Below are 12270 nucleotides of genomic sequence, written 5' to 3' on the forward strand. Positions count from 1 at the left end.
TTTAAAATGCACTGTACACTATAACACACTGGACACTGTGATGCACTGTACACTGCAATGCACTGTACTTTGTAATGCACTGGACAGCAATATGCACTGGACCCCGCAATGCACTGTACTCTGTACCGCACTGGACCCCGCAATGCACTGTACTCTGTACCGCACTGGACCCCGCAATGCACTGTACTCTGTACCGCACTGGACCCCGCAATGCACTGTACTCTGTACCGCACTGGACCCCGCAATGCACTGTACTCTGGACCCCGCAATGCACTGTACTCTGTACCGCACTGGACCCCGCAATGCACTGTACTCTGTACCGCACTGGACCCCGCAATGCACTGTACTCTGTACCGCACTGGACCCCGCAATGCACTGTACTCTGTACCGCACTGGACCCCGCAATGCACTGTACTCTGTACCGCACTGGACCCCGCAATGCACTGTACTCTGTACCGCACTGGACCCCGCAATGCACTGTACTCTGTACCGCACTGGACCCCAGAATGCACTGTACTCTGTAACGCACTGGACACCAAAAGGCACTGTACACAGTAACGCACTTAACACCACAATGCACTGTACACTGCCACCGGACAGCACTGTACTCTAATGCACTGACACCGCAATGCACTGTACCTGGTGCCTGGTGGGTGCTCCACCTCTCCTGTTGCTCCTCTGGCTGCAGCAGGTTAAATCCTGGGCTCCCAGGCTGCTGCTCATTGGGTCTCCCATGGCTGAGGACCCAGCGAGCAGCCTAGCTATTTGCCGGCCGGCGCCGGGGTTTTTTTGCTGGCGGGCCAGATAAATGTCTTTGGCGAGCTGTAGTTTGAGGACCCCTGGTTTATTGCATCTTTACAACTTGAAAGGAAGGTGTAATAACTTTAGAGGAATAATGCTTCATGTACTGGACTCTTGATTGCTAAACAATAACTAATACCACTGCACATATGAGATTGGACCCCTTTTATACCATATAGACACAGGTTTGCTTTTTCAGTACTGCAGTGGATTACAGTTCACTGAGAACAATAGTGCTGCATAATTACCATCCCCATGGATTGCAGAATGGTCATGTTTTGGGCTGGAAATAGCAGCTTAAATTGGTTGTAAACCCTTACATATGGCAACTAGCCTTGGGTGATACACAGATATGAAACAAATCCTCCTGTATAAGTTGTACCTGTTTATTTTCAACCATCTCTTCTCTACGTGCCTTTAAAATCCAGAATTTACATTGCTTTTCTGAGCTTCCAGAAGCACAGGGTGGGGATCTGATGTCACACACTACACAGCTTAGAGGAGACCTGAGTGTAATTTGAGGCCTGAGTGGAGAGAAGGGACATCCCCTTTCCGCCCTCTACACAATCTCAGAGGAAAGCATGCACAGCTGAGACTGTCAATCACCTGATGTGTGCTGGAGTGCCACTTCCCATCCTACTAAATCTTGCCCAATAACATCTTTTTCCTATGTGTGCTTGCAGCAATTAAGACAAATAAACAAAAAGTAAAAAAAACACACTTAAAAAAAAAAAAGCACACTTGAAAGATTACTGTACATGTCTGTTTCCTTATGTTCTAGCCTTCCTGCAAACTCCGGAAAATATGTTTTGATCCTACCAGATGTGTCCCAATTGTGTTTCCTCTTTTTATAAGGTGACAATGCTAGCCTGATTATTCAGAAATCGTGGCCGTATATTGTCGCCCGCACGTTGGCTGTGTTTTCATGGGCTACAACTCAATTTGTCAACACAGGTGGGATAGTGTGCATGAACAGGGCTGGTAACAACTAATCACAGGTCCCTTTTCCATAAGGTACAGTGGGAATAAGATATTTAAATTATTCTGTAGCCTGCACATTTTCTGCTTTGCTTTTTAGAGATATTCCAAGAGGCAAGTGAATGATTGAATGTTTTTTGCTTTTAACAGAATTTGCTGTACATTTCTTTCTTTTTCCTTGCCAATGTAATTTGAAATCATGATACGAGTATAGACATACTTTAAGCAAAACCTTACCCATAACAACTCGATAAAAAAATACTGTTCTTTAGCAAAGAACATACATTCCACATTAATAACTATGGTACCAAAATGACTGTGTGCTGTAAATTGCCACCACCATTGCTCCTGTTCTTCTTGCTGTAGGCTGGCATTTTGCTGATGTCCAGAGCCCCTGAGCAGCAGTAAATCTTTAGGTTGTCAGCAGATAGTCCTCTAGTGGCTCTGATTTTTGACACCGTGCCAAAAATATAGAGCAACTGAGCATGTGCAGAGCCGAGTGCGACAATGGGGACCAGCCTGGGAGTGATCTAGCAGGAATTCATTCTCTGACAAAAGTTCCACTTTAAAGATGAATTCCAGGTATGGATATTTTACATAGTTATATTGGTCCAGTTTGGCCAATCCCTTTTGGAAGCTGGAAATGACTGTAGTAGGCACTGTTAGTCCAGTGATCTCCATTCCATTGCCCTACTGCATTGTAAACACAGGTGGTTACTCATTATGGGCACCATTCACAGAACACTTTGCATTTTCTCAATGAATGCTAAATGTTCCGTGATTAGGCGAGGTGGAGATTTTGACATCATCGCCCCACTATCCACTTCATCCAATCAGAGAACACTTTGACAGGCGCCAATGCCAATTGGGCAACCTCCTGTGTTCACAATGCAGTAGAACCGGAAGAAAGTGGAGCCTCATAATAGTGGATCTATCTTTTGGTTATAGAGTGTGGCAACAATCCTTGCACATTAAATAGTTTACATATGGCATGCACCTATAATTGGAATATTCAGTTTATCTTTAAAGCAGAACTTCACCCAAAAGGGGAAATTCTGCTTGTTTGCCCCCCCCCCCTCCTCATTTGGCACTTTTTGCAGGAGGGGGGAGTATCCATTTCATGAGTGGGGAATCTGTGTGTGAGTTCCATCTACTCCTCCTTCCCCCTTGCAGCCTTCTGGGACACATTACAGGTCTCAGAAGACTTCAGGACCATTCATAAAGCATATGCACAGTAGGAAATTGGCTGTGAAGCCGACACCTGCACCCGAAGCCAATTGAAGGATCTGCTTGGGTGAGGACATCGCTGGATCCCTGGATAGGTAAGTGTCCTTTTATTAAAAGTCAGCAGCTACAGTATTTGTAGCTGCTGACTTTTATTTTTTTGGGGGTAGACTGGAGCTCCTCTTTAACCCTCTGACACCGATCACATGCAAATATGTGGCCTCTTGGTGTCTGGGCCTTGATGCCAAGCTGCCGCATATTTACATGTAATTAGAAAATACATAGGTGCTGAGAGCGCGCACCCCTGCGCGCTCCCAGCACATATGTTCGCGACTCCTGGAAAGATCCCAATCTCCCCTTTCGATTGGGGCATTTTCCGATCATGTGTCGGCGAATCACGAAGAGGTTAAGTATGTACAATGTATTGTGACCTTGTATTGCTGCACAGACAGGCCTACAAAAGACTCCTGTAAAAATAGTGTCTTGGGGCCGCAGCCTTTATACCCTGTTCATCAGCTCTCCGCTAACATAAATATTCTCTAGCTGGCGGAGTAATACTGAGACTAGGGATAATATCATCCCTCATATACTTGCATACTTAAAAATCCTTGTGACAATGTGGTAATCAGCCATTGATTCACATAGCATGAATTATGCCCTGATTAGCATCAGCTTGTCTGTATCTTGATTGTAATCTGAATTTTAAAATACCTTCATTATCCACCTTTTTTGTGTGTTAGGAGTTACAAGAGCCAAAAATGTGCTTGAGATGGAGAAATAAATTAAAGAGCTAGTAGTATATACTGACGTCACACTGACATTATAGGCGGCAACACAAGAGGCTAGGTAATACCATTTGATTAGCAGGGCTGAACTATTTATTAACCAAGTCAGATGTTCAGATGAACTAACATACGTGAACTCCCTACCAAATCTTCCAGCCTAACTGTTTTAAGGATTTCCTGGCCACAGAATATGATTTGCCCAATAAAACCGGCAATTTACTGAGTGGAGTATTTTGTTTTTTTTTTCCTTTTAATTTTAACCACTTGCCTACCGGGTAGTGTTACCCCCTTCCTGCCCAGACCAATTTTCAGCTTTCAGTGCTGTCAAATTTTGAATGACAATTGTGCGGTTATGCAACACTGTACCCAAACTAAATTTTTAGCATTTTTTGGAGACAAATAGAGCTATCTTTTGGTGGTATTTGATCACCACAGGGTTTTTTTATTTTTTGCTAAACAAACTAAAAAAAAAAAATAATTAAAAAAAAATAATTTCTTAGTTTCTGTTAAATTGTGTAAATAAGTTTCTCCTTCACTGATGAGGAGTCACTGATGGGCACTGTTAAGTGGCACTGATGGGCAACACTGGGCACTGTTATGTGGCACAGGGCGACACTGATGGGCACTGATAGGTGGCACTGATGGGCACTGATTCAACTGATGGGCACTAATTGCCAGCACTGATGGGCACTATTGGCCGCACTGATGGGGCTACACTGATCACCAGGACACTGATCATCAGTGCCCTGATGTTCAGTGTAGATGTCCTCCTGTGCCCCTGCGAAATGCCACTTACTGGCTATCCTGTCTCCACGCCCTGTCAGCATGAGGAGAGGACTGCTGCTAACCGGCATTTCCTGTTTACCCGGTTATCAGCTGTGATTAGACACAGCTGGTCACATGATAAAAGCAGCTGTGATTGGCACGTTTCTTAGTCATGCGAACAGCTGTGTTTGAAGGACACAGCGATCACAGATCACACACAGTGTGCACCCCAGGGAGCACGCGGGGGGGGGGGGGGTGGTTCTGGGAGACCGTCCATGGACACCCTCCCAGAACTAGCCAATCATACTGTTGCCATCTTTTGGCTTTAGAGCGGTTGGGAAATGGTTAAAGCACCTGCTAAGCATTTTCTTGGAAAGAATGTGGTGTCACAGGGACAGGAAACAAGTTGATTCCTCCCCAGCGTGCTCACAGACAGTAATAATGGGTAAAACAGACAATCATTAAAGCAAAAGTATAATGTGTTCGTTGTGAAAAGAATTTGAGTTATTATTGCAATGGTTACCTTAAAGTGGTTGTAAACCCAAATATAAAAAAAATTACTTTTTTCCATAAATGAATACATATTAATGTAAACATGCATACAGCTGTGAGTGTACCTCTGAAAAATGCTCCGTTAGCTTGTCTCAGCCCTCCAAAAACTGTGGGTCTGTGGGCGTGGCTTAGGAGCAAAGAATAGTAGGCGGAGATGTGATGTCTCACAATCCCTCAGTTATACACACCCTTCAGCCTCGGCTCAAGAACGTGCACAGCTATCTGACATCTCTATGCCTGCGAGCATAGAGTGCATTCAGGGGCATACACAGGTGCCAGTGACTATGTCAGCTCTGCTTACAGGACAGGATCTGTGCTAATCAGGAGAAAGCTGGTAGGAAGGGGTTAATGCTAAAAATTCTAGGAATCCAGCAGCCTAAATTGACAATGTGGACCAGGAAACATTCTCATGTAAAACTCTGTAAACAGCAATTCACAAGCTAGGTGCTGTGAACAGAGCAGGACAATAATCATCTGTCAGCAGACATACCTAGATAAGTACAGCATTACTGAAGTGATGCCGATCTATGTCATAAATCACTGGTGCTGACTTTTCCATCTTGTGAAGGCAGAGACCAACAGGGAGAGGACACCCGCTCCCCTACCCGTTTGCAGTGTATTACATGGAGGCTCATGCTGGTCTTGTCTTCAGCACTGCCTGGGGATTTCTGTAGAAGTGGATTTCTGTAGAAGTGGATTGTTTGTTTCAAGATGCCAAACTAAGCTCAAATGTTTAGTAAAGGTAAAATCTATTCAACTGTAGGATTCAATTGTTTTGTGTTTTTTAGGTTTACAACCACTTTAAGAACCCTGTCATCAGACCATTCATTTCAACACAAATCTTCTCAGAAGATTATATGTTTTTTATGCATGGTGTTTTCATTTAAAAGGTGTAGACATCCAAAAGCTCTGAGACTGCTGTATCTGCTGTGATGTCAGCAGCTCCAGCAGCCACGTAAGATAGAGGTTTGCACCTCTTCTGCAGGGAAATGAGACCTCATTTCCTAAATAGATGAGGTCCTTCATCCACAGATAATACAGTGTAGGTGGAGTCTTCTCTAATTATGGGTAATATGGTAAGCAATCCCCATTTATATGCAACTTTATTGTTCCTCAAAATCTTAGTAATGGAACGGAGTTATTTGTGGGCTAGGATAATATGTTGCAATAAGTCAGCAAATAAAGCGACACCACATCTGACAAGGGAGACTAATGCTGAGATAGCTGCATGAGGTGCTCTTTAACCACCTCCCGCCTGCCATGTAAGGAAATGACAGGTGCAAAGCGGTTCTCTCGCCTTATAGGGGGTCAGAACAGTAAGGGTTCATTTACATTTGCAGTTTGGAGGGTGGTAAAACCCCACAGTGAAGATGTTTTTATCATCCCCACCCCAAACGCACCCCCTTTAGCAATGGCCAGGGGTGTACACATGTCACAGCTGAAGCGGGAGTTGTACGCCCTGTCATGGTTGGTGGGTGTAGCACCTGCCAAGCATGAACCATTCAAGTGAATGAGGCCTTCTCACCACCTGATTTAAATCCATGACTGCTGTGCAGTGAACGCTATTGTAAGGCGGTAGTACGGCAATGAAATATTTAAATCCGTTGTGAGAAGGCGACACTGTGTCCAGTGATCTTTGACTTCCCCCATGTTGTTCAGGTAGATGTCCATCTCGTTAAGGTTGCCTACCCCTACTCTAAAGCAACCAAAATGTACCCACAAACACTATTCCGACTTCTTTATTGCTGGTATTGAAGCAAAGAGAGTCTGCTTATTACACGATGTGACCCTAGATCCTAATGGCAGATATATTATTCTAACATGTGACTTGAATAATACTTCATATACCATAGCAAACCTATACTCCCATAATACTGTATCAACTATATCAATCAACTATCCTTCCTACGCAACTTGTTAAAACGTACCAAGAAGATACAGAAAAGTCACCAGCCCTTTAAGTCACTTATTGTGGCAACCTCCTTCAATAATTTACTTCTTAGCTCCCTGGTTCCTGGTCTCCTCTTCCCATGCCTGACTGCAGGACGTCTCCAGGACTTCCCCCATCCTCTGGAACTCACTACCCCAATCCATCACACTGTCACCTACCCTCCTCACCTTTAGGCGCACCCTGAAAACCCATCTCTTCAGGGATGCCTACCCCACCCTCACCTAATTGCTGATCTCCCCCTACCACTCCATCCCCCACAGCCACTTCCTCCTGTACCACTATCCCCTCCCTCCTAGATTGTAAGCTCAAAAGAGCAGGACCCTCAAACCTCTCGTATATTGTTTTGTTACTGTATTGTCTCATGTACTGTCCCCCACTATATTGTACAGCGCTGAGCAAACTTTTTGCCACTATATAAATACTGTATAATAATAATTTATACACCATGCAGACCTCTATGATCCTTGGTGATGCCTTCACCCATTGAAAAAGGACTACACCTTTTTTCTACACCTCATAAATTGTATAGATCTCTTTATTATGGATTTACAACTTCTCTACAAGGTGTATCATGCTGTTATTCATAATAATACACAGTCAGACCATGCACCCAATACCTTGTCATTTACAGAAAAATATACTGTTGAGGCATATTTTTTTGTGGCGCAGCAATACATTTGTACGTGCTAACTGAGGTCATTGGGAAAGACTGAATAATCAATTCTGAGAGTTCTTTCAGTGGAACTCTACTTCAGCATCTAATGTGTGTTCTGTGTGGGTCTCCTATAAAGCTTACTGTAGGGGACTATTGATTCAATTAGCAGCTAGAGAGAAAAACAGAGAATGCAGACTATTTTTACACATTAGAAGCTCAAAGTAAACTGCAGCTACACAAAGGGTGGCCAGTGAATTACAAAATAGTAGAAACAATCTTGGGACGATCTTACCATTTGAACATGAAAAGTGCTTAAAAAGATTGAAAGCTACATATCCCTCTCGAGAAAGCAAAGACGGTAAACTGGATGCTAACCGACTTAAAGTTCGATAAGGGAATGAACCCTTAAACTAGAGTCTAAAGTGCATCATCCCAAGGATAGAACTAACTCCTTTAAGGAGTATTATTATTATTCAGGATTTATATAGCGCCAACAGTTTGCTCATTATTTTACAATATAACAGGAGATGATACAGCAACAATACAGTTCAATACAAGAGGGTTAGGAGGGCCCTGCTCCTTGGAGCTTACAATCTAAGAGGGTATTATAAAACCCTCTATAATTTACAAGATCATCCTTGTACACGTCAGCCTACAGATAATGTTATTTCATATTGTATGGATGCCCAAACGTAGGTGTCTTTAAATGTTCTGATCTCTAAATTGGAGATTAGAAAAGTGATCGCTCCCCTTTTTAATAATAATACCCCAGGGACTGATAGATTCTCTGCTGATTATTATTATTATTGTGCCTTCATAATATTATTATGCCTTGATATTATTATCATTATTATTATTCCTTTTGTAGATGTTCTCTCCCCTCATATTGTTGCTCTTTTCAACAAAGCTGCATTCTCCGTGTTCTGTTTTTTTTTTTTTTTCTGAAAGAAATGTTGCTGGCCAGAATTGGGACTCTATCCTAACCAGGGATGGAACCTAGTAGCCCCCAAAATGTCAAGCCCTATTCTCTCCTTGATACAGAATTGAAGATAGTTTTTGCTAACCAGCTAGCTAATATTACCCCATCTCTCAGTAACCCAGACCAAGTAAGCTTTGTTAATGGACGACCCTATGGTACTAGGAGAATGTTTAATCTTCTACAATATTTAGAGTCACAGAAAGTACCCTATATAATTTCTACCTTGGATGCTGAAAAAAGCATCTATATTTCTTACATTGGATGCAGAAAAAGCATTTATATTTCTTCCTTGAATTCAGAAAAAGCCTTCGACAGAAAACACTGGGGGTACCTGCAGATGCCTGTTCTCTCTTTTAATTTTTTTCTTTAATGATGGAGCCCCTGGCGACAGCAATCAGACCAAACCCATTTGTCTCGGAAATCGATCTTGCACTCCACTCTCCCAAGATTGGATTATTTGCTGCTAATGTAATTCTTATGTTAACTAAGCCAGTTCCTTCCATGTGTACAATGCAAGATGTGATGCATTTGTTTCGAAAAGTTTGTGATTATAACGTGATAGGTACAAAATTTTCAGTCTTACCTGTTGTTGGTGTAGACCGTTCCAAACTTACATCCCTGAAAAGCTAATTTCCTTATGCAAGCACATTCCATATTTGGGTATCAATTTAACATTGCCTTTTTCTAAGATATTGCATATGATGTTAATTACACTATTAAAAATATTAAACAGGATCTTTTGGAATTGGAGTGATATGAGTTATCTTGAGCTGGTTGCATAGTTACATTGTTAGTCTGGCTCGGACTGTCCAGAAGCTCAGTGATGCCCTGGTCCTCATTAAGAGCATGCCCCAACATTGTCAAGCATGCATACCAGCATGTGGGGGCCAAACAAACTACTGAGTACCATTTTGAGTTGCTACAATGAAATTTCAGCAAAATGGACTAACCTGCTGCATAATTTTTTCTTGATTTTCGGGGTGTCTTTGTATTCAGTCCTCTGTAGATTGATACATCTAACAATCTACACAGGATCAAATGATGGGGCATCTTCACATTCCTAACACATTACCCAGTCCATATCAGTATAGATATCCAACATGATATTTCCCATTGAAATCGTGTGTGTGTGTGTGTGTGTGTGTGTGTGTGTGTGTGTGTGTGTGTGTGTGTGTGTGTGTGTGTGTGTCCGTGTCCGTGTCCGTGTCCCCAAAACAGTGCATTTTGTCCACACCAGAGATATATTTTATTTAGAACAAGCCCCTACTTTTATTTAAAACAAGAAAAAGTTCACAAAGACTTCCCACGCAGGGGTTCTCGCCATCAATCAAACATAAACCGTATTCAGCGCCGTGGCTCTTTATGCAGCTTTGCAGCACAGTTTATCAGTGTTGGTCCTCCTGACCAGCAAACACATCCAGTGCTCATGCACTAATCACTGTGCCTCAATTCTGTGTTTGTTCTGCAGCATCCCAACTGCTCTGTCCCTCTTGGACTGTCTCTCATACTCAGAGGCTGTCTAACCTGGACAGGACAGTGCGGTCTACATCTTTCTCACTACTCCCTTGCAGTCACTGACCCCCTCAGGAGCGTGGGACCCTGAACTCTGATCCCAGCACCAATATGAAGGACGCACACACCTGGCTCATTAGTGTGCTTGTTTTCTTCAAAATCTGGCCTATACTGCCTAATCACACAGTGGCTTGGCCTCGCTCTGTCACAGTTGTCATTTGATTTATTTTTATAGCACAGCTCTATTGCATACATAACAAGTAGGACATATATTTCATATCCTTTGGGATAGTAAAAAAACATAAGGAGATTTAAATTATCTACAATTACTGGGATTCTTACAATACCTACTCCACAGTTAGCAATATCATATTACTTCGATAACTTCCTGAAACAATACAACGCTATAATCCCATATTTTGTTGCAGCAAGATTAAGGAACAAGTTCATCTTTCATATTCAGGGTGTAACATGTTACGAACGGATCGGCCCCCTCTCCCCCCGATCCCTGTTGTGACAGCTAGCGTGGGAACTTCTCCCGACTAGCTGTCACAATTTAAAAAAAAAAAAAAGTATTCTGTGAATGGGAAAACTACAAGTTCCGACAGCCTTTGCGGGTTGTAGTTTTCAGTGAACTACCACTTCACTCTGCAGCACTGTGGTAGAGCATTGAGCCTTCCTGTCAGTAAGCAGATAGTGACAGGTCAGAGGGAGACCTGCATGGCACCAGCGATCTGCTGATCACTGGTGCAATGCTTTAGCGGCTCCAGAAACAAAAAATAATCAATGCACATTTTTTTTACCTGCAAAAAAAGTGCATTTATTATTTTTTGTAAAAAGGTGAACTTATCCTTTAACTATTGCTAACGGGTAGAGACAAACGTTGACCCCTAATATGTCTGAAATAATTTATAGACAATGTTCTTATGAGCAATTCCTAGCCTATAAAGAACATTACAATAATGTTACCTATAACTCTGGCTCCTCCTCTTCACTTCCTCTTTCTGTAGGGATCCCTCAAGGTCCTGTCCTTGGACCCCTACTCTTCTCCATCTACACCTCCTCCCTTGGTCACTTGATAAACTCCCATGGCTTTAAGTACCATCTCTATGCTGATGACACACAAATCTATCTTTGTACTCCTCACCTCACCCCTTCAGTCTCCTCTCGCATTACTAACCTACCAAGTGACATATCGGCATGGATGTCACTTCACTTTCTCAAACTCAATCTCTCCAAAACTGAGCTCTTAGTATTCCCTCCAGCCTGTGCCCCCTTCCTTGACTTCTTCATCAAGATCAGTAACACAACCATCAGTTCCTCCCCTCATGCCAGGGTACTAGGTGTAATCCTAGACTCCTATCTGTCCTTCCAGTCCCAAATCCAATCGCTGTCCAAATTTTGTAGACTTCACCTCCGCAACATCTCCAAGATACGCCGGTTCTTAACCTCGGAAACCACTAAGCAACTTATTCACTCCCTTGTTATCTCTCGCCTTGACTATTGTAACTCCCTCCTCATTGGCCTACCTCATCGCAGGCTATCCCCTCTTCAGTCTATCATGAATGCTGCTGCCAGACTTATCCACCTTACTAACCGTTCTGTATCCGCCACCACTCTCTGCCAGTGCCTCCATTGGCTTCCCATTGCCCAACGGATAAAATTCAAAACATTAACAATAACATATAAAACCATTTATAACTCTGCCCCAAATTACATCACCAATCTTGTCTCCAAATATCACCCAAATCGTACTCTCCGCTCCTCGCAAGACCTCCTGCTCTCTAGTCTCCTCCTCCCATGCTCGTCTCCAGGACTTCTCCAGAGCGTCCCCCATCCACTGGAACTATCGCCTACTCTGCTCATTTTTAGGCGATCTCTGAAATCCTATCTCTTTAGGGAAGCCTATCCTGCCCTCAGCTAATAATGGAATATTCTACTCCTCCTACCAGTCCATCCCCCACAGTTACTACCTCTTGTACCACTAGCCCCTTCCTCTTAGATTGTAAGCTCCAAGGAGCAGGGCCCTCTTACCCTCTTGTATTGAACTGTATTGTTGCTGTATTGT

General features: G+C 43.0%; 1 protein-coding gene across 1 annotated transcript in view; it reads left to right on the top strand.

Annotated features, from left to right (window-relative positions):
* Positions 1-12270, top strand: part of LOC149454897 (ubiquitin carboxyl-terminal hydrolase CYLD-like) — a 61595-nt gene that overhangs the window by 12293 nt on the left and 37032 nt on the right. The window lies entirely within an intron of this gene.

The sequence above is a fragment of the Staurois parvus genome, unplaced genomic scaffold (assembly GCF_062004578.1).
Source record: "Staurois parvus isolate SC_StPar_1 unplaced genomic scaffold, SC_StPar_1.0 ptg000415l, whole genome shotgun sequence".
In the NCBI taxonomy this organism is placed as follows: Eukaryota; Metazoa; Chordata; class Amphibia; order Anura; family Ranidae; genus Staurois; species Staurois parvus.